Source organism: Macaca mulatta, chromosome 15 (genome assembly GCF_049350105.2).
Source record: "Macaca mulatta isolate MMU2019108-1 chromosome 15, T2T-MMU8v2.0, whole genome shotgun sequence".
NCBI classification, from domain to species: Eukaryota; Metazoa; Chordata; class Mammalia; order Primates; family Cercopithecidae; genus Macaca; species Macaca mulatta.
The window spans coordinates 36,246,315-36,269,900 of NC_133420.1; the positions used below are offsets into that span (position 1 = coordinate 36,246,315).

Genomic DNA, 23,586 nt, shown 5'->3' on the forward strand with positions numbered 1-23,586 from the left:
TGTTTTACATTTGAGTTATTTTTGGTGGTATCACGCCAGTCCTCCATTTTCCTCCTCCTTAAACTACATGTACTAATCTGAATTAAAGGAATTACATTCATATAGCATAATAATGTATGGGGCTATTTATCACACATCTGCCAACATTTCAGCTCTTTTCTTAGGAAAGAGCTTTATCTGTAAAATGAAGATCATAATCATTAGAATCTTTGAAGGAGGGCCAATAAATATTCCTCTCTTCCACTTAGGTTCTGAATTACTTGAGAATAAGATAAAAGAATAAAGAGGATAAGGGCCAAAATATCACCTTCATTATGAAAAAGGTGCTGCTGGGGAATGTGTCAGGTCTGTGGGCAAATGAGCTTCCTGAGGCTGAATCCGGAGCTCGACTCAGGCAGGCAGCAGCTCCCGCTGCAACCCCAGGCAGGTTTGTGGGAACCAGAGCCAGGCTCTGGAGGGCAGCAGGAATGAGCTCCATTAGGAAGGAAAGGAAGGGGCTGAGCACATTTACCAGTTTCTCCAAACTCACCAATCAAACAAGGCATTGTATCTCCCCAGGGGAACGGAGTGTGTGGGGCAGGAGAGGCCCGAAACGTTGTGCCAAAGGTGTTCCTCTCATGCTGAAAGAACTATCAAGGGTATGAAAGAAGTGCCTCCTCCCCAAACAGAAGCTGAGTAACAAGCTGAAAGAATAAGCTTTGGAGCCTGGCAGACCCAGGTTCAAATCCTAGTCCCTCCACCTTTTTTTTGTTTGTTTGTTTTTTGAGATGGAGTCTTGCTCTGTCGCCAGGCTGGAGTGCAGTGGTGCGATCTCGGCTCACTGCAACCTCTGTCTCCCAGGTTCAAGCGATTCTCCTGCCTCAGCCTCCCAAGTAGCTGGGACTACAGACATGTGCCACCACACCTGGCTAATTTTTCCATTTTTTAGTAGAGACTGGGTTTCACCGTGTTGGCCAGGATGGTCTCGATCTCTTGACCTCGTGATCTGCCCAGCTTGGCCTCCCAAAGTGCTGGGATTACAGGTGTGAGCCACTGTACCCGGCCCTAGTCCTTCACTTTTGGGCTGTGTTGCTGGGCTGCATTCCCAGACAGCAAAGGCATTCTGAGTCACAGGAGGAGACAGGAGATGGGCACAAAATACAGGTCATAACCACCTTGCTGATAAAACAGGTTGCAGTAAAGAAGCCAGCTAAAACCCACAAAAACCAAGATGGCAACAAGAATGACCTCTGGTCGTCCTCACTGCTACACTCCCACCAGCGCAGTGACAGTTTACAAATGCCATGGCAACATCAGGAAGTTACTCTATATGGTCTGAAAAGGGGAGGCATGAATAATCCACCCCTTGTTTAGCATATCATCAAGAAATAACCATAAAAATGGGTAACCAGCAGCCCTCGGGGCTGTTCTGTCTATGGAGTAACCACTCTTTTATTCCTCTACTTTCTTAGTAAACTCACTTTCACTTTACTCAGACTTGCCCTGAATTCTTTCTTGCAGGAGGTTCAAGAAACCTCTCTTGGGGTCTGGATCAGGACCTCTTTCCGGTAACAGTGTGATTCCAGAGGAATTCTTCCACTTTGTTAAACCTCGCCTGTAAAATAGAGATAATAATTAGTCACTGTGAAAATTAAGTGAGATAATTTATTAAAAATGCTGGGCCCATGATAAGTGCTCCATAAATTATAGAAGGTCAAATGAGATAAAGACAAATATACAAATGTCCCTTGTAAATTATGCAAGTTTATGTAAATATAAATAAAATTTATTATTTATGGTGGTGGTTTTAATGCAATGCTGAATTCCACTTGCTATACAGTACGGTCAGTGCCCTGTCTTTAGGCTTATTTAAATAGGCTGGGAATACCTGGTGGTTTGTTACGCATCTCTTTTCTGTCAGCTCTTACTAAAAAGATCCACAAGCCAGGAGGAAAGAAGAAATTAAATTAATGAGAAACTTGCAGGCATCCGAATGACCATCCTTCTGATTCCAGCTATTTTTGTAGCTTCTCCTGGAAGCTGTCATGTAATTCTGTAGTGGCCATTAGAAAGTCTTCACTCCATTTAATTTATGCTGAGAAATCGTTAGTGGGAATTTGACACAGGCCTGGAGTGTTCACGAGCTGATGTTCTGCCATCAGGCTTTAAGGGACAGCTTTGTGTGCCAGAGGCAGCCCTGGCAGTGAGTGTGCCCAGAAAGAAGATGGAGCAGGGAGCTGTGGCTTCACTCTGCAGCCTCCTTGTCCCCTTGTCATCATCATCAACATCACATTTATCGAGGGTTACTGTGGTCAAGCACTTTCGGGTTTAATTTTTACCATAACCCTATAAGGTATTATTGTCCTCATTTTACTCCAGGTCATGGACAGAGTCATGATTTGAGCCAGGTTCAGTTTATCCCAGAGCCTGTGTCATTAGGAACCCAGGTGACAAGCTCCTCAAAGCCCGGAGGGAGGCTCGGTCAGGCCCTTGCAGCTTTCCTGTCATTGGCATTCGGTACTAACCAGCAGCCCTGCTTTTCCTGGCAGTGATTATTGGTGATGTCTCACCCCAGACCACATTTTTTGATACGGTTCATTTCTCTCCCTTGCCCAGTGAGCTCTCGAGTGTCCCCGGGAGAAGCCAGGTTCTCTGAAGGACTCCCGTGGCACCTGCTGGCCTCAGGTCAGACTCTACCTTGCTCTAGTCAGAGAAACCACCCTTGACACCAGTCTTTGGGATACGAATAAATTGGAGTTTCATTCAGTTCTGAAAAAAATCTATGAATCTTTGCCCTTTGTCAGGCCTTGGGGCAGGGGTTAATTTAATAATAGCACGTATGTCGTATGGTTGGGGTACTCAATGGAAGGTGCCTAAACAGTGCCTGGGATGTGGTGGGTGCTTAGGGAGAGGAGCTGTGCTGTGATTATGGCTACAGCCCAGCCCACGGCCTCAGGGAGCTCACTGCCTGCGAAGCGTGACACGCAGATGGAAGATCCCAACATCATTTGGGGAGTGCAGTGATACGGGCTGCAGAGTGCCTAGGAGGGTCATAACTGAATCTTGGGTGAAGAATCATTGGAAGACTCCCAGGAAAAGGTAACCTCCACCAAGCCAGGGAGTTTGAGTAGAGGCTGGATGGATGTGGACAGAGCAAGCTGGGGAGGGATTAGTAGTTGTGTCAGAACGGGAAGGACTGAAGACCCAGACATGTTGCCTGGGGCAGAGAAGACTTGAGGAAGACTATCTTAAAGTTTCTCTGAGGACAGGGAAAGGAACATTTATTCAGTATGGCTCTGGAGGGAAAGAAGAGCTAAGAGTAACGAGATAGAATTTAGCAGAAGGCAGATTTTTTTAATGAATATTTGTGAAAACTTTCTCATAATCAAGATTTTCTAAAAGTGGAACAGGTCTGCCACTGGGCAGACTGATGAGCCCAAGCAGAGCCGGGTGACGCAGATGGTGGAAGAGAGAGAGCCGAGCTTTGGCATCAGACACCTAGATTTGAATCCAACTTTTGCACTGGCTGTGTGGCCCCAGGCCGGTCACTTGACTCATCTGAATCTGCATTTCTTGCAAGGACCCGATTACAAGTGTGAAAATGCTTTCTAAACTGTGAGGCATCACACAAAATGTTGGTTATTATGCTTGTTGTCATTTCACGGTGGTTACTGGTGAATGTGTCTTAGTCATCCAACTAATTTGTGTTGGATTCCATCTAAGACAATGGGTTTATCCTAGAGGTTTTAGCTTAGTGCTGTCATATAATAGTAAATGTTTGTTGAATACATTAATTGATGAATCAATGATTCCCCCCCGGCCCCCCAAATCAGCCCTGAAGCTTGAACGTGGGTCTTACCCCAAGTCTGGTACATAATAGACTCCAACTTAAAATGTATTGGTGGTTGGATGAGGGAGGGATTAACTATGTTAATTGCTATTAACTAATGTGATAGTCTTTGGGTTTAGCACTTTTACTAATATCTCATTTAATCATAGACACAATCTTGTGAGATGGCCCCGTCTCACAAGAGTGAGTGGCAGAGTGTCTGACTCAGGATTACAATGGTGACACAAACATTGTGTGAGAGGCTGGCCCAGCTGGCCTGAGGGTTATTCTCACCTCCAAGATTCCACATTTCTGGGGCAGCCATGCCTTGGTAAGAAATGCTGAGCCCTATGACTAGGGAGGACACATTCCCATTTCGGTCCCTTCGTGCCCAAAGCTTACATCAGGTCATGTTCTTGCTCCTGTACCATGTTGTGTCTGCACTAGCTTCATGCAGTGGGAACTCAGAAAATAGCACTTTACTGACCCCTGAGTAGCCATGCAGTTTCACCCGTTCAGGAATGGTCTAACCCACTCTGCAGCCCACATGCTTGGCAGCTAGAGTTAGGACCATGGCTTTTGAAGCCCCAGATCCTGAATTCCAGCCTGGTTCTGCCACTCCCTGGCTCTGTGACCTTGAGCAAGTTGCTCTTCAAACCTCAGTTTCTGTATCTGTAAACTGGGACGATACCTACCTCATCCAATTATTATGAGGATCGATGTTAAATTCTTGTTTAGTCCTGTGCCTGGTGTATGGAAGGGCTCGGAGAGTGGTGTGTAATCGCCATCATCAAGTGACTGGCAGAGTTCCCAGAGGTGGTAGGTATTACTTGAGGGACAGTAGCTACCTACAAATCATTTCTATAGTTTGCTAATTACAGAAACATATGTAAGAAACATTTTCTCTGTCACTGTGATATTGAAGTGCGCAGTTAGTATTTTGGTAACCACTGAATACCTGAAGACTAGAGTTCAAGTCAGTGACAATTCCCTGTCTGCCAGAAGCATTTCCATTTCTCAGGAGAGCAGCCCCAGGATCATTGCTCTGGTTCTGGTCCTGCCCTGCCATGTTCCGGTTGTGTTAACTTAGGAAATGCCTTCAGCTATCTACACCTCTATGTTCTCCTCTTAAAATAGGAATGATTGGAGCCACTTCATAGGGTTATTGAGGGGATGCAATGAGCTAATGTAGCTAAGGGCCTGGAATAGGGCTTGACATGTAATAGTTATTCAATAAGTGTCAATTCTAGTGCCAGGTCTGAGAGTGTCTAGCTCAGTGCCTAGTTGCAGAGTAGACAGTCAGTAAACGGTAGTTTTCTTTATTCCTTTTCAATTTACGATCTCCTTCCATCCTCCAAAAGCACTGTACCAGTATAACCAGGCTTTGTAGCTATTGAGCCCTGCTGTTAGAGGAACCATGCTGAGGAGAGAAATGTCACAGTTCTTTGTTCAGTGGGGACCACTTAAAGCTGAGCTCCGCGGGGGTACTGGAGATCCTGGGGAGTGAGTAACTTCTGTTAGTCTCTCGTATTATTCTGTAATAGGAGGCTCCCATCCAGCATTCCAATATTGAAACTCCACATATCAAGGTATCTGAGGCAAAGGTGGGCTGCCAGGTGGCTTGTTTCAGAGAACATTTTCTATTATGCTCCCTGTGGCTGAGATAGGGAGCACCTCCAGGGACCTTGTTCCACACTTGTATTTTCCTTTTTCACTGACACTAAGTGACTTTAAGTCAAATGCACCCAACCCATAGCAGCATGCAGAATACATCTGTACACATGTAGCATCTTGATAAAAATTACAGGTGTATATTTTTCACACACTTGAGGTTTATCTCTCTAAACTCAAAAAGCTCTTTCAATTTTAACTATTTGGAGTTGAAATTTTCCTAAAATGCATGCTACAGCTGCATCCTGAAATTGAAGTAACATAACTTGACATTTTTTTTTTTTCTTGGTGCCTTAGAATTAAGAGGTGTGCTGGCAAACTGGTTTCAAAAAACAAAACAAAACAAAACAAAGCACCTCCTGATGGGTAGTATTTGTCTATTTCCATGGTGTAAATATTCCCACCACAACTAATTTCAGGCTATCAGTGGTTTTTAATGACCAGCTCAAAAGACTCCTGAATATTTATGGACAGCTTGAGCTCAGCTCTGCAAGGAAGCAACGTAGCACTGTTGAAAGGACATGGTTGTTAGACCTGGACACACCTGGTTTTAGTCCTCATTTTTCTGCTTGAGAGCTGGGCTACCTGGGACAGGATCTTTAACCTGAGTTTCTTTGTATAAACTGAGCTAAACATGACCACACCATGAGTGATAGGACCAGAGAAGGCGGTAGAGGTCAGGGGTCTCAAGTGCTGTCAGGGCCAAGCAGGTGATCTAATGAATGTGGTAGGCTGAGTGTGCAGACCCTGGAAAATCCCAGAAACAGTGGTTCTCAAGCTCAGCTGCATATTGGAACCAATGGGGAACTTCTCTGCCTGGGCTCCACGTCAGACCAATTAAAGCAGAATTTCTGGGGGCGGAGCCTGAGCATGGTTTTTTAAAAATTAAAAGAACACTCTTTCCCCCAGTGATTCAAATGTGCATATCACGTTTGAAGACCACTGGTCCTGACGGACACTTGTGGGTAGCGAGCATGCCTATCACCTCCAAAATAAGTCAGCAACTTGCCACACAGCAGGGGTTACAGGATAGCCTTCCCAGCCTGTTGTACTGTGTGGTAACCTGGTAATTGTTCTTTGCACAAGAACTTTTTTATCTTCCTAAATCTTGAAGGCTGGCCCCAGGTCTGATTCTCATGGTTAAAACCCCTGTCTCTGTAAGCCCCATCTGCTTTGCCTAGTGGGCCATGAGCTGTGGCAAAACCAGAGGGCTGTGCATGTGTTTTGTGCCTGTGTGGATCTTAAGTGGAAACTGATGAGGTCATGCCAGGGGAAGGGGGCCTAGGAGCAAAGGATTCTGGGATTCTACCTGCCATTCTCTCCCTACCCTATTCCCCATCTCCTGTCAGCTTGTTGAGATCCCCAAGCATACCATGCTTTTTGATGCCTCTATGCCTTTGCACATCTCACCCCCTGGCCCAGGGCACCCTCTGTTCCACTCTGGCACAAAGTTATTATATTGTCATTATTAGTTTACATGTTTGTCTCAATTCAACAAATAGTTATTTAGTGCCTATTATGAACCCAGCAGAAGGAATGCTGGATTTATGGTTTAAATATCCTGTGAGCTCTTCAAGGCTCAGAATCACATTGGATGCATTCGTGCCCTTGGCATTTGGCATGGGGCCTGGCACATAGAGTTTTCATAGAGTTTTTATTATATTTTCGAAAGATGGAAGGAAGGATGGGAGGATGGGAGGCAATTCTATCTTGCCTCCATGTTCAGGACTGTGACTTAGAGGGATAAGTTTATGAAAGAGTGACTTTCCAGGTAAGTGGAGTGTGTTTGTAATTTCCAGAAATTTCACAGGGAGATTCAGTTCCCATGGCAGGACTCATCCATGGTTGTTAAATTGTGGATCACTTTCTCTAAGGGACATAGACATTGACTTTCAAAATAAATTTTCTCTCCAATACTGTCCTGAATGGGATCATTAAGCATAGGATGAATTTGGAAAATTTTAAGTAGTTTGGTATAGATGAAAGGGGTGGTGTAGGAAGCAGAGGGAATGAGTTTGGAAGGATTGGCAGGGATTTGGATTATAAAGGACCTTGAATGCCAGGCTAAGAAGCTTTAGATCTGCCCTGTGGGCAGAGAGGAGGACCCCGTGGACACTTTAGAGGAGGAGTGGCAGAGGCACGCCCAATGGGTGGGTAAGAGCATCATTGGGGTCGGCTCCTTGAACAGATCAGATCAAATCACTCTTCCTTCTGAGCAATCTCTCAATCTTCGTTCCTGCCTTTGCCATTTGCATAATTTACTTTTAATTATTGCTTTCATTATTTTCACAGCCCATCCTGGCAGGAATAATCTGATGCAGGGTGGGATTAAACTGATGGCACCTCAGCAAACCTCGTTTGTTCATATTGTTAACCCATGTATTTTTCAGAGAAGATTTTATTAAAAGAGATCACCTGGGGTTTGCGCCTAGCTGTATGTTCTGGAGACGGCACAGCCAGCAACTGTCCCTTGCACCTGCCTCCTCTCTGTGGGTACAGTTTTAAAAGCAGGTGTCATTCAGAGCTTAGGGAGCACCAGTTTCTAATTAGTTGCTTGTTAAACCACAGGCCTCCAGACTGGGCTACTAAAATTACTAGTTTATTTAGTGAAGAAACACTAATGGTATTTTTTTAACCCTGAAAACAAGCATTTCCAGTTCTTTGCTGATGCCACATTTTTCTGAGATGAATGTTATTGTTACACATTACTGTTACTATTTATGGTGCCCGGATCTGTGTGGGTTCTTTGCAAAGGTTATTATCTTGTCGATTTCTCACGGGATTTTGCAAATACTGCTTTTCCAGAAGAGGAAACCTGTTCTCAGAGAACTGAGTCACTGCCTAAGGTCACATAACCTTATGTGTGGGCTAGGCTGGGATTCAGCCCAGGACTGGCCCACGTCCTTGTTCTTTTCAATAGCTTTTTCACTGTCACTTGCTTATTGCTTTCCATTTGCCAATGGACCATGCTTTATGACATAGTAATTTGTATTTTTGTTTAAAAGCATCTGGAAAATAATAAAAATAATTTGAAAATATAACTTAAGTATATTATGTATTAAACAAAACACCACTACTGTCAATTCACTTAAAGGAATTCAATATTTTCTTTTCTTTTTTTTGAGATGGAGTCTCACTCTGTCACCCAGGCTGGAGTGCAGTGGTGTGATCTCGGCTCACTGCAACCTCCGCCCCCTAGGTTCAAGTGATTCTCCTGCCTCAGCTTCCCGAGTAGCTGGGACTACAGGCGCCTGCCACCAGGTCCAGCTAATTTTTGTGTTTTTAGTGGAGGCGGGGTTTCACCATGTTTGCTGGGCTGGTCTCAAACTCCTGACCTCAAATGATCTGCCCGCCTCAGCCTCCCAAAGTGCTGAGATTACAGTTGTGAGCCACCGCACCAGGCCCGGAACTCAGTATTTTCTTGCTAAACTAGTGAAGTCTCAAATTCTAAGATTACCCCAAGGGCAAAAGTTTAGTCCTTCAATGATTATTCATGGTGCAACCAGCCCTCCTATGCTATATTTATCATTTTGTTAATTTGGTCATAGTCTGTTCTTCCTTCCAGGAAAATGCAATTGTGTAGAATCACTTTCGATCAGGGATTTGTAAACGTCACATTAATCTGGATTTTGACTCTCTCACTGTTAGCTATTCATAATACAAGGATTGAGTTTTCTTTGATCAGGCATGAAGAAAGAAATGGGCAGGCTTATAAAATCATTCATTCATTTATTCAACAAGCATTTTCTGAGCACCTCCTGTGTGGGGTACACCGGGGATAGAGCTGTGAGGCTAACCTAGATGGTCTGCTCCCAGGAAGCCTGGATTTCAAAGGAGGTAGGTAGGTGTCACACCAGTATACAGACAAAGAAAACAAGTGCAATGAGGCCAGTAAGTGCGATGATGGGGACAGTAATGGGAGCAATGAGACATCATGTTTTTCTTGAGGTGCTCACTGGAGAGTGGAGAGACAGATGCTTAAACAAAATAGATACAAGCTCTGGCTTCTAGACACCTGCAGGTGTAACATTTACTATTTTGATCATTCTTGCGCAACCCCATGAAGATCTGAGAAATGTAGCAGTTTGTCATTTGCTGAGGTCTAAATGATCTTCCACTGTTAAAGAAAAGGTTTTGTCCTTCGGTAAAATAAGTTAGGTGTTAACAAGTAGGCGAGGTAAGTGTTTGGGGGAAGTGGCGAGTCTTTCCTGCATGCACGGACTCACACATCCACATAGATCTTATTTCGGTTATTAATGCAACAAACCTTTATCTTAGTGTCCGTTATGATCTGTATGCCTAAGAAGAGCTAGGCTACTCATGCCTGTTTCTGAGAAGGGAGAAAAAGATACATAAATAAGTATAATACAGTTGGCCCTTGACCGTCACCAGGCTCAGGTCCAGAACCTTTGGGAATCCTTGAATTGACAACTGTTATGCACCTATTCATTGGTCAGCTGTGCTCATTCACTAGTTAAGTGACTTGTTAATTCAAACCTGCCTCCGGGAGGGGGTGAGTCAAGGTCACGCAAAGGCGTTTAGCACTGTCATCTCATTTCACGACCGTATGATTAGGATTATTATCTTCATTCACACCGCACATGCCACGTGACCTTCAGGACTACCAGCGCCAAGGGTCTACTACTGTACGCCATCCAGAGTCTGATATGCCAGCATGAAAGGGCATGGGAACAGCAAACAGCTCCCTTGCTTGGGGGCACTTTGTCACACCTTCTTGAATGAGGGGATATTAGAGCTTGGTTGTTGCAGAATGAGAGCAGCTCATCAGACAGAGAAAGGGAAAATCATTAGGCAGTGAGAACCAAATTTGCAAAGGCAGGAAAGCGTGAAAGCACTGGCTATATTCAGGCAAAAAAAAAAAAAAAAAAAAAAAAAAAAAGAGAGAGAGAGAGAGAGATTAGAAACGTGAGGAGGGAGGGAGTAGTAGGAAATTAATTGTGGCACGTTGGAACCAGACTGCGAGAGCCTGAATGTCAGGCTCAGTGATCAGACTAGATTCCATGGCAGTGGGGAAAATAGGGTGTTTTTAACTAGACAGTGACATCCCTGTTTATTCATTCAACACTCTACAAACATGTATTCAGCCTTCACTGTGTACGGGGCACTCTTCTAGGAGCTGGAGTTACAGGGTTTCAGTAGAGGAAAGATGCTCATTGCGAGGTCCCCACTTTCAAACAGCTTACATTTCAACAGCGGGAGACAGACAATACACAAGTGAGCAAATAAGTCAACAATGAAGGGCTAAGATGATGTGTTAGTGCCTGGGAAACTATTTGAGAATGGATGATCAGAAGTGGCCTGTGAAGGTGACATTGGAGTTGAGACTGAGTGTTAGAGAGGAGGCTGTCATGCAAGGAGCTGAGGGAAAATCTGTCAGGCACCAGGAACAGCTGGCACACAGACCCTAAAGCAGGGTGAATCTGGTGTATTTAAAGTTCACCAGACACAAAGGTAACATGGCTGAGGTGGTGGGCAAGAATAGGAATGATAGATGATGCTGGGGGCTGACTTGCAGAGGCTGGAGTAAGAGTATAGATTTGATTCTAGGGTCAAGTTGACATGAGTTGCTTGGTGACATGGGCTGCTTTTTGGCTACTCTGTGGACTGCATGGGAGAAGGGCAGGTTATTCTTGCCCTTCCTGGTTATTTTGGGACCTGCAGGAGGCATGGTGATGGTTTGAACAATCTCTGCAGAAGTGGGGAAAGAGGAAAGAGGGCAGGGTCAGAGTGTTTGGAGGCAGGGGTGGCATGATTCCTGCTGGGTACAATAAGGGAGAAGAGGGAGAGAGGGATCAAGGATACTCTTGGGATTTTGGCCTGAGTGACTGGATAGAGGTAGGGAACACAGAGGAGTACTGATCTGTGCCACACAAATATCCTTGGGGGACAGTCCCGAGGATAAGCAGGGTCAGGGAGAACTAGAAGGCTTCAGGGCCAGTTGGCAGATGAGAAGCGTGCCCTCTGAACAAAAGCACTGGGCAGGGGAACTGGGAAGGGAACTGACCAGAGAGACCGTCATTCCTGCCTCTACTCAGCAGGTGGGAGAAATCAGTGGGATCTGATGAGCTAAGAAGTTGAGAAACTCAAGAATGACGGGGTTGAGAATGAAACAATGAATTTACATGAGAAATGCAACAGGAAGACTAGATTCCAGGGGAAGAGACGAAGTCCAGTTTTAGATGGGTCAACTTTAAGACACATGTCAATGCTCAGCAAATGTCGGCTGTTGTCATCACTGTTGTCACCATCATCACTGATTTCATAGCCATCAGCCTGTCAGTGGTAGTTGAGGTCATAACGGAAGGTGAATCCGCCAGTGGAAAGCCCAAGAGAGGAGGGTAAAGGAGGAAAGCAGCTCCCACCTCCACTTCATTTAGAAGCCAGTGCAAAAGGCATTTTGCAGCACTCAGGGCTCACTTTGGTGATGAACGTGGATTGACTTGAAAGTGTCTTAAAATTGACTGCAATTTTAGAAGGTAAAGAGTAAGCCTTTGGTTATATCTAGCAATCCTGAGGTCTTCCTTACATGAAAGTTCTTACAGACACTCTGGGTAAGATGATGACAGGCACAACACAGTTAAAACGTTTTCATGGAGAAAAATGGATGTGAATGGCAGAATCTTAAATGCATTAGTTTTCGACATTGTGAAATTAATTGGCTCCCAAATATAGCCGGCTTCTGCCTTAATTGGAGTTCTCAGGAGCCTCCAGCTTTCCTGCTACCTTTGGCCAATGTTTCTGGGTTTGATGGTGAATAAAGACTTGTTTGTTTAATTAGAGTTGAAGCATGCTTTAAGAAGTTAGTAATCTAATTAAAATTATATTTCCAGTTTCTATGAAATAGAAGGGAGATCAGCAAATGTCCTATGGAGCCTGGTGTCTACCGCGCAGTGAGCTAGAGACAGAGTTTCAGAGTAGAGTAAGAAATGGTCCCTGCCCTCAGGCTGCTCGGGGTCTGCAGCTGGAAGGTAGACAGGGCAGCAGTGATGTCAACACAAGGTGCTAGGAGAGCTCAGATGGGAAAGTGTCACCTTACTCTGCTTAGAGAAGGTGACAGCTGAGGGAGGCCTTGAAGGACACCAGGAAGAAAAGGGCAGAATACCAATCTGAACAGAAGGCTGGTTAGGAGAACTTCATGCTGGTCCAGGGGGAGCCAAGGAGACCTGAACCACAGCACCGATCCTGGGGACAGCTGTGAGAAGTGTTTTACCTCTCCCATGGTGACTGATTGGGTGTGGGCGAGTGAAGGAGGAGGATAAATCGAGAGAGAGAAAGTCGGCCGGGCATGGTGACTCATGCCTGTAATCCCAGCACTTTGGGAGGCCGAGGTGGGCAGATGACGAGGTCAGCAGTTCGAGACATAGTGAAAACCCGTCTCCACTAAAAATACAAAAATTAGCGGGTCACGGTGGTGTGCGCCTGTAGTCCCAGCTACTCGGGAGGCTAAGGCAGGAGAATCGCTTGACCCGAGAGGCGGAGGTTGTGGTGAGTCAAGGTTGCACCACTGCACTCCAGCCTGGGCAACAGAGTGAGATTCCATCTCAAAAAAAAAAAAAAAAAAAAAAGAGAGAGAGAGAGAAAGTTATAAATCACAGATGGTTAGAAATCCAAGGGAGGGAGAGAGAGAGTTTTAGAGGCAGAGGGTGAGGGAAGAGCCTGCAGGCTTCCCATCATTTCACCTAATTTAGAAAAGAGGATTTGTGACTATGAATCAAACAAGATTCAAAAAATATAACACAGCTATTACAAGCCCTTTGCTTGTAAGCTGAGCCTTGAGAGACTGGATAAATGTTTGACCTGTGCCATTGTTGGAATATCTGAGAATGAGCTGAGTTGTCACGTTCCAGTCAGGAAGGAAGGCGAGCCAGTCCTCTCAGAACGCTGGAGGAGGGAAGGCATTTGTCGTTTCTCGGCAGTCACCTTTTCAGGTAGTACAAGAGACTCACTCACCTCTCGTCCTCACCAGCCCTCCCCCAGTCTCTTTCCCTGCTCCCCTCTGCCTTCTGCTGCCTTCATCCTCTCCTTGCTGAGCGAATGCACACAAGCAGCTGAAACCTGGACAGCTGAAATGCTCTTCAGAGCTGTCACTGCATCCCGGAGGTGCCTGACCTGCCGTCCGCAGGCTGGGCTGGGTGCAGGAAGCGGGGTATGATGAGCACCCGCGATTATCTCAGTGCTGGGGTCTGAAGTTTTGTTTTGTTCTTGCTTTTATAAAATTAAAAAAATTGTATTATGAAACATTTTAAACTTTCAGAAAACAATATAACAAATATGTATGCACTCCCCACCAAGATTCTGCAGATATGAACCGTTTTGCCATATCTACTTTGGATCTCTCACTCTTTTGCTTTTTTTTAAAATAAATCATTTACTGATATGACATCCTTCTCCCCCACCCCTAGAAAATCACTATGTTCTTTTACTTTTACTACGTAGGTATATTTATCAACAAAGTGACTATTTAAAGTGTCCCTTTTTGTATAAACGATACAATATCATTTTATATAAATGATACAATCCATATCTCCTTTGGCAACCAGCCTTTTTGCTTAACATTATCTTTCTGATATTTATCCAATATGATATGTCTGGGTCTATGTTGGATCCACATTTATTTTAACTGCTGTATAATATTTCCTTTAATAAACCTCAATGATATTATAAATAAACTGGGATTATAATATTTAATATTTCCCTCAATAAACTTCAGTTTTATTATAAGCAAAAACTAGGGTTTATTAAAGGAAATATTATTCAGCAGTCCCTCCTCATTAGGTTACTCTTACTAAGGAAAAGTCAAGTTGTTCTTTATCCCTGCTATTACAAGCCCAGCTGTGGTCAAGGTCCTTACATGTGTCTCTCATTCACATGTGTGAGTTCCTCTGGGGTCAACACCTAGAGTGGAAATAGAAATAGGCATCTTCCATTTTATTGGTTATTTTTCTCACATCGGACTTTATCTCTTCGGTTTGCTGCCTTATCCCTTGCACCTAGAACAGTGCCTTGTAAATACTCAATAAATATCTGTTAAAAGAATGGATACTGACAAATTACTCCCCAGAGCGATTGTACGAACCTACCCTCCCACCAGTTTATATGAGCATTTCCATTGCCAACATTCTTACCAACACTTGGTTATGAAACTTATCAATCTTTGCCAATCTGAGGCATGTCAAATGGTGTCATATTGCTTTAATTTGCATTCTTGTGATCATTAATGAGGTTTACGGCCTTTTCATAGATTTATTGGCCATTTGGATTTCTTTTTCTATGAATTATCTGTTCATATTCTTTGCCATTTTTGTTTTCCTAGAGCAGACATGCTCTAAGAAAATTTGTAGAAATTTCTTATTTGTAGAAATGCTGTATTTATCTTGGATAAAAACTCTTTGATGATTTGATGAGTTATACATATGGTCTCTTGGGCTATAATTTGTCTTTTACCTTGTTTTAATTTGCCTTTTGATAAATAGAAGTTTTCAATTTTATATGGTCTTATTTTTTGTTTGCGAAGAATGATGGTTTTATTCCCTTTTTAATCCTTATACCGTTTATTTCTTTTTTTACATCTCATTTCCCTAATTGTGAGAATTAGGAGTGTGGACATGCTTGTCATGTTCCTGATTTTTTTTTTTTTTTTTTTTTTTTTTGAGATAGAGTCTCGCTCTGTTGCCCAGACTGGAGTGTGGTGATGCAATCTCAGCTCACTGCAACTTCTGCCTCCAGGGTTCAATTGATTCTCCTGCCTCAGCCTCCTGAGTAGCTGGGACTACAGGTGCCCATCACCACGCCCAGCTAATTTTTTGTATTTTTAGTGGAGACAGGGTTTCACCATGTTGGCCAGGATGGTCTCGATTTCTTGACCTCATGATCTACCCTCCTCGGCCTCCCAAAGTCTGGTATTACAGGTGTGAGCCACTGTGCCTGGCCGTTCCTGATTTTAAAGAAAATCTTTCTTACGTTTTACGGTTGAGTATGATGTCAGCTGTGGGGTTTGGTAGGCATCTTTTATCAGGTTATTTTATACCATCCTTGCAATCCTAGGATAAACCTTGGTAATTATATATTATTTTTCATGCTTTACTGGGTTTATTTCTAGATATTCTCTTTGGTTCTTTTCTTAGATTTATTTTTTTCTTTCTTAATCATTTCTTCCCTGAGGGTTTGATGTTCTTTCTTTTAAATTTAAATTACTTTGAATATTCTTATTTCAGGATTTTTTGGTTTGCCTGGTCTTTTCCTAGGGAGAGACATCTTTTAATACTTTTCACAGAGTCTCTTTATTTTGCTTTCTTTGATTTCCATAGCCATCGAATCACCAAACATTTATTAAGCAGCTACTGTATGCCAATAGAGGAGGATAGTGGGGAAAGGGGGAATCTCTGGACTCCAAGAACTCATTTTTTGGTGAATACGATTAGTGCTTTCTGTCTGCAAAACCCTTGCACAGCAAAGCAATCAGGGGGAGTTGCCAGGAGCCCCGGTTTTGGAGTCAGATGAATTTGGATGCAAATTCTGGCCCCATCAATTATTAATTATGTCACTGTAAGCAAGTTAGTAAGTTACTTCATTATTGTAAGCCCCAGTTAACCACTTCTCTTAAAGCAGGATAGTAACAGGATCTATCTTATAGACTGCATTTGAATATATGTGATATAAAATGTTTAGCACAGTATCTGGCACACAGCAAAAGTCAACCAAAAATAGCTGTCATTATTCATGTCCATTTTTCCATTTGATCCTCACAATTGCTTTACGAGATAGATTATTGTTACCACTTGACAGATGTTGTCATACAAGCATGTGGGAAAATTTAGTAAAATGTTGTAAAAATGTTAGGTCTTATATAAAAAGGCTTTGATAAATGTAAAACACCATGCAAAGGGAAAGAAATGTCATTTTCTGGGATGGTTTAAACCAGAATCCTTGTCTGCTTTTAGTGGTGTCATTACAGAAATTCGAAATGATGTCAAAGACCTGGAGAAAGAGCCTAGCACATCTTATAAGGAGGGAGCAGAGAAAGGGTTGCAAATATCATTTAACAATAGTGTTTAGGTGTTATTGTTACGTTTTAAAAGCCCATATAATGATGTAGTCAAATGTTTCATAACTATTTGCATATAGCCCCAATTTTATTTTAAAATGTATGGTTTATGCACATACAATATATTGGAAGGAAACACACCAAATGTTAATTATGATGATCTCTGACCTGTAAGATTATAATTTTAGCTTTTTTTCATTAAACTTTTCTGTGCAATCCAAGTTTCCAGGATGAGCCTGCTCTGGCAAGGAAAGGAGGGAGTCAGGGCCTTCCAGTTATACCTGTGTGAGGACAGGTTGACGTCAAGTCCCAGAGGACTCAGTCCCAGTAGGACCCCTAGTTACAGGCACCCACTGGAGCTGGTGGGGGGCTTTAAAACAGGATTTCTGGGTCCTCAAGGCCAGAAGAGGAGTGAAATCTTGTCTTTTCTCTTTCTGCAATCCAGCTTGATATAAATGCTCTTAATTGGCCTGATAACAGTGGCTCACGCCTATAATCCCAACACTTTGGGAGACCAAGGTGGGGAGGATCACTTGAACCTGGGACACTGAGGCTGCACTGAGCTGTGATCGAGCCACTGCACTCTGGCCTGGGAAACAGTGAGACCCTGTCTCCAATAAAAAATAAAAAATAAAAAAAAAAAGAGAGAAAAAAGAGGTCTTAATTATATGGACTCTTGTCATTGAATTTGTTTGATCATTTCAGCTTGTCCTAAGAACTGGCCGAGATTCTCTTCTCACACTCCACCATTGTGAGTCTTCCTCTCTCCTTCCTCTCATCTACCATTCTCCAAGCAGGGAGATCTAACTGAGTTGGCCAAACCACCCTTTGTGTAGAGTATTTCCTTTTGGCAGTCATTAATAGCTCGGTTTCAGCCAGTCACTAAGAGACTGGGTTAAGCAGGTTACTACCTAAGGCTGCTTTTCCCAGAAGCGTCCAGGAGAGGGTCAGGGTACCTGGAGACCTGTGGGATTGTGCTCAGTCCAGGCCTGGGCAGCTGGCATTCACCGAGCAAGGCTCTGTGCTCTGTACACGACACACATCATTTCCCTGAGCTCTTCTCCCAGTTCATCCAGGTACCTGAGCCAGAACCCCTGGAGGTTTCCATGAATTCTCAGTGAGTCCTCTTGAGTTCAACTCCTAAAGATCTCTCAATTTTGTAATTATCTCCATCTTTACCACTTTTGTCCAGTCGCCTTCTCAAGTTTGGAGAGCTCTAAGAATCTCCTAACTTATTTTCTCCTCATCCACTCTTAACCTCCGTCCGTTTCATTCTCCTTACAGCAGCCAGAGTGATCTTTTCAAAACTAAAATCTAATTGGATTAAGTTCCTGCTAAAAACACTTCAGTAGCTTTTCATTTCCCCACAGGAGAAAGATAAAATTTAAAAAAAATTTTAAATGCCTGACAAGGCCTTGTCTGATCTAGACTAGACTAACTGTTCTATAAGTGGGGTCCTTGAACATTCAAGGTTCCCCAATATCTTGTCAGGATATCTATGGAGTCAAAACTATTGTCATCATAATAATGATAAGGCATCCCTTGCCTTGTTGTTGTATTGACTTTTGCAGTGATGGTGTAAAAGCAGTGATGAGTAAAACTGCTGGCTGCTTAAGACAGGAGGCCGGGTGTGGTGGCTCATGCCTGTAATCCCAGAACTTTGGGAGGCTGAGGTGGGTGGATCATGAGGTCAGGACTTCAAGATTAGCCTGGGCAACATGGTGAAACCCCATCTCTACTAAAAATACAAAAAAACCCAAAAAATTAGCCGGGCGTGGTGGTGCATGCCTGTAATCCCAGCTCCTCAGGAGGCTGAGGCAGAAGAATCGCTTGAACCCGGAGGCAGATGTTGCAGTGAGCCGAGATTGCGCCATTGCACTCTAGCCTGGGTGACAGAGCTAGACTTCATCTCAAAAAAAAAAAAGACGGGGCACTGAGGTGGACTCGCAGTCATTATTCATCACTGCCACGTACTTCAAAGTTTAAAACAAACAAACAAAATGCCAGATTCACTTAAGAAGGTCCTTGATGAAACAGTAAAAAACCTTTTTTTAAATTAAATCTCAGTCCTCGAACACACTTCTTTTTAATATTCTGGATGATAAAATGGCAAGTAGGCTAAAGCACTTCTGCTGCCCACTGAAGCACAGTAAGGCTCTAGTGATTGTTTGGGTTGCAAGCTGAATGAGCCCCTTTTGTCTTGGAACAATCAGAATGTTTTTCATGGAAAGAACAATTGGCAGACAAACTATAAGTTGTTCAGGTTTGTCCATTTGCAGATATGTTCCTGAAACTAAAATAAGTGAGCTTTTCACTTCGAGGAAAACAGTCAACAACATTTGCACCAATGATAAAATTTGAACTTTTAAGCAAAAACTGGAATCTCTGAAAACTCGTATCTGCCACCATGAGCTTGACAGCTTCACAATATTTAAAGACTTTTCTGTTGAGGTCAGTTGGTGATATTAATGAATGTGATTTTCTGATGTCGTATAATGAAATGCACAACATTTGGAAGAGCTATATAAACCAGTATTTTCCAAGTGTCTCAGGTACGATGTTATATAGTTTGGCAGGGGTAAAAGATCCAAAGCACAAGATGAACCAATGGATTTATTTGTTTGTTTGTTTAGTTATTTTTATTTTTATTTTTTTGAGATGGAGTTTTGCACAGCACCTGGCTGGACCAATGGATTTAAATGTAACAGAGTATGAAAAGTTTATTGACTTGGTTTCAGCTTCCATATTGCAACTAACCTTTAAGAAAGCATTGCTTGACCAGATTTGATCATGCCTGATTTTCTTCATGTACTTCACTCCCCAGCATATCACAGCAGACCAAATGTAGAAACCAACATGAAAATCCAACATCTCTTATTAAGCCAGACATTAAAGACATTTGCAAAAAATGTAAAGCAGTGTTCTTTTTTACACTTTTGTTGTTGTTTTGGAAAAATAATTTCCCACAGAAATATGTTATTTGCATTAACACATAATGGATTTATTATTGTTGTTTTTAAATGAGTATTTTTCCTGCCTTCATTTCTATTTTGGAAATCGATAGATAATGGGAGTATAAATGACTCTTAAGACCAAAACCTTTGAACACCACTGATCTTCACACTAGACAGAGGTCCGGATTTCTAACCCATCTCACATCACTCCTAATATTCCCAAAACTCCCTCAAGCTACTGTCTTTCCATTACTCCATCAGTTACTCCAGCCTGACCCCCTTCTGCCCCAAGGCCTTGGCACACGTAGTTTCTTCTGCTGAAAACACATTTGCTCCCCATTCTCCACTACTCTGTAATTCACCTCTCCTTGCTCTTACCATCACAGCCTGGGAGAGTGTTCTCTTTCCCTGCATCTATGGTACCCACTCATATTTTCTCGCTTCCATAGGCTCCATGTTAATATATATCACACATGTTCTCTACCTTCAGATTTAAATTCTCATTATGTCCCTCCTTGATCATTTCCCCTTTGTACCTATTTTACAAGTTTCACCTCCTCCGCTGTCCTCTGTGTTATATTAATCACCACTTGTCTGATACAAGAGAGAGGAAAAACTAACTGACACTTTCAATGCTTAGGGAGCCAGTTGATCAATCTTTTCCGTGAGACATCATACATTTTTAAGAGGTTCTCACATACCTCTTTACAGGCTCGGATGTAATTTAGTCTGTGGTTTTTTTCCTGCTCAGGAAGAAAAGCATCTGCATTTTGTCATTAATGAGGCCGATTTTCCTGTCTCTTGTAGTTGGAAATCACTGAGATGTGTGCTTATTTTTTGCATCTGCCAAACTTGCCGTTTTAATGGTACATCATCTTTTCTCTGACTCCATCCTCTTGAAGTATAAACTCAGACCTTACCGATTCACAGGATCACTAGGAATTGGCTTTATTATTTGATTTTCCTTTGAAAAAAAAAAAAGTGGGTTATCTAGATCTGTCAGCCTGCCGTACTACTATGAAAGGTTTGACAAGATTTTCTTTTTGAACTGTTAAGAAAGGCTTTGTAATAGCATGGGCTTCCATGCTGTCAGCTGAGGAGGTGGGGAATGGCGCTTCCACTGGCTGCTAATGATTCTGGACGAGGCTCTTTTCCTCCCTGGATCTAGTTTTCCTATTTGTGAAGTGAATGGGCTGGATGCTTGCGAAAACTCATCCTACTCTAAGACTCTGTAATCCAAACACATCCTGAGAACCTGTTATGTACCCAGGCAGTGCCTGGTACTGAGGAGGGGTGCAGATGCAGGAGAAAACACAGCCTAAGAATATAGTGTTCTTAGAAACAAAATATTTAAATCTACCAAAACCTCAGGTACAATACAAAATATTCATTTTATATATATAATATACATGTATGTGTGTGTGTGTATATATACATATGTATATAGTAAATGTCTTCCAACCTAGGTCAGGCTTCTTGCTGCATCCTGGGGTGTGGCAGAGGCAAAGGAGAGGAGTGTGTAAAGGTCAACCCTCAAGAACTCATAGGCTCGTAATGGACATAAATAGAATATGCAGCCCAAAGCTTGCTATGTAGGACATTGGATGCAGGTAAGGATAGAACAACGTCCCCTGAGGCTATGGGGCAGAAGGGGTCAGGTTGGGAATGGTGACAACATCTGCTAGAAGAACCTGGGGAGGCCTTCCTCAAAGAGATCCTTTATTATCAAGTCTGAAGTATGAGGTCCAACGCTAAGCACTGCAAGAATTCAGAGAGGAGAGAAATCAGTGTGCTGATGTCATTGAGAAAGGCATGAAGGAGGATGGGGAGAGAAGAGCCACAGTTGGCATCAATGCTTCTCTGCTGAGAGTGCAGAGGGACCAGTGGCTTCCTCTGGAAAGCAGGCAGGCGACCCAGGGTGTCAGGAGGCTAGTCTGTTGGGACAGGGCCCTCAGAGAGCCCTCTAGTGTTCCACAAGCCCTGTTCCCAGCATGCTCTGAGGCATTTAAATTAGTTCATGGGCATTTTAGTTCCATCTGAAATGGGGCTTGAATATTTCTTTCTTTTCTTTTCTTTTTTTAAGTAGAAATAGGGTTTCACCATGTTGGTCAGGCTGGTCTTGAACTCCTGACCTCCTGAACCCGCCTCGGCTTCCCAAAGTGCTGGGATTATAGGTGTGAGCCACCATGCCTGGCCTTGTGAATATTTCTTATAGTCCAGAAAGGCAGGGGTGAGACGGTGTGGGAGAAAGAAACTGGAGAACATATTACTTCTGCTCCAACAAGAAGTCTAGTCACGGCGCAGCTAATTTTAACCTTGCAGCCACTTAGCTTCCTCCGTCTTCTAACTGAGAGAGGTCTGCATGCCCGCAAGGGGCTCTGAGGATGTAGGGTGGCCTGGTGCCATTAGCATGTGCTCTCTGCCCCAAGCACGTTAGATCATTACCCAGTGCTTCGGTGTTTCACAAATGGGACAGGTGCCACTCAGGCAATTTCCCAGTGAATGGCTGAGCCAGGTGGAACAGGAAGATAGCTGGCCTGACTGAGCAGGGAGAGCTCATACTAATCATTAGGTCTTTGAACCTTGCCATGTTACCAGTTAATGGTAGAATAAAGTGAAACGAGTAATTAGATGGATTCCAAGCCACTGACTGTGCTTCCCGCTTGAGCACATCCCATCTCCTCACTATGTACAGCCAGCGAGTACAAATTCAGTTACCAGGAAGGAGGGCAGTGTGAGATTGTGATACCTACAACCTTAATAACTACCGTTGACTAAAAACATTCATAAGTAGGCCCTTATTAAGTGCCAAACCCTGTGCAAGGAAATTTGCATTAAAACACGTGTCCTCACAACTGCCCTGTGAGGCATGGACAGTGTATCAGCTCCACGTTAGAGATGCAAAGGTCCACATGTAAAAGGGTGCAGTGACTACCAGGACCACCTGATGGTGTGGCAGACCTGGGACAGCAGCCACCTACGGAGTTAGGAGCTCTGGTTCTTCTCATGCTTGGCCCAGGACGCTACCATTGCCGGCTGGCTGGCTGGCCCCAGGTGAGCCATTTCTTCTGTCTGCAGCAGGTAATCTGGGAGGATGAGCATTCTTGGGTGCTGATTGCTATGGGATTGAGTTTAATTCTTCACCAGCCATTACACTTGGTCATGTGATGGCGTGTCTTAAGATGTGGGTCACGGTTGCAGTATTTGTGTAACTGAGAAAATGAACCAATTTGTATCTATACTTTCCCCAGGCAAATGATTTGGGGCTACTCCCTTAAGGCTTCAAACTATTTGAGTAAAAGAGCTCAAATAGAGGCCAAGTGCTTTGAAGAATTGAAGGCCTTTTTCTCTCCCCTGGAGCCCAGTTACTGATACTGCATGTTTTACCCCATAATTTACAAATCACAGCAACACGGTGTGGCAGGGAGTCTTTTTCCGATGCAGCCAGGAACCTGGCCCAGTTCTCTTTTGCCACTTACCTACTGCCTAGTCAGACTTGGTTTTCCTGGACATCAGTTTCCTCAGTTGATGGAAGTCGATTGGGTCATCTTTAAGGAACTCTTCTAGCTCTCAAATTTTGGGAGAGTCTTTGGGCAATGCAATATTTCCCTTAAGTGAATTCTTTTCAAATGACAGGCATTTGTTCCATTAATCACCAAAATTTAATTGTAGCCACTTAAAATTTGAAATCTTTGAAAATGCCTACACTTATTTGTCTTCTTAGCAGCAGTTAATTTTAATTATTGGTGAGTTAGGTTCTTCCTTCCGAACATCAAAGCATAGGACCTTATAGCTAAGAGGAACTGTGACTCACCCCTTATTCTACAAACGCCCAAAGGAGCAAAGTGGCCTGCCTGGGGTCACACAACTGGAGAGGGGCAGAGGGCCGGTCCTCGGAATCTGCCTCATGCCTCCCTGTCAAGTGTGCTTTCTTCTTGTCTATTGTGTTATAACACCTTTTTTTCTTAAGGCCTTGCCTTGTGTCATCTCAGCACTCAGCACAGGACCCCTGCACAGAGTGAGCACAAAAAACTACAAGGAACAAGTGAATGAGCTTGTGACCCCTGCAAATGGCCTCAGCGTGCTCT

At 43.4% G+C, this 23,586-nt stretch overlaps 1 protein-coding gene and 1 long non-coding RNA gene across 9 annotated transcripts in view; both read left to right on the plus strand.

Annotated features, from left to right (window-relative positions):
• Positions 1-23,586, plus strand: part of TTLL11 (tubulin tyrosine ligase like 11) — a 272,684-nt gene that overhangs the window by 137,576 nt on the left and 111,522 nt on the right. The gene's annotated exons all lie outside the window — the stretch shown is intronic.
• LOC144335141 (uncharacterized) overlaps positions 19,782-23,586 on the plus strand; it is a 36,737-nt gene continuing 32,932 nt past the window's right edge. Inside the window, exon 1 of the long non-coding RNA XR_013405604.1 lies at positions 19,782-19,973. This is a non-coding gene — a long non-coding RNA (uncharacterized LOC144335141). The remainder of the gene's footprint in view (positions 19,974-23,586) is intronic.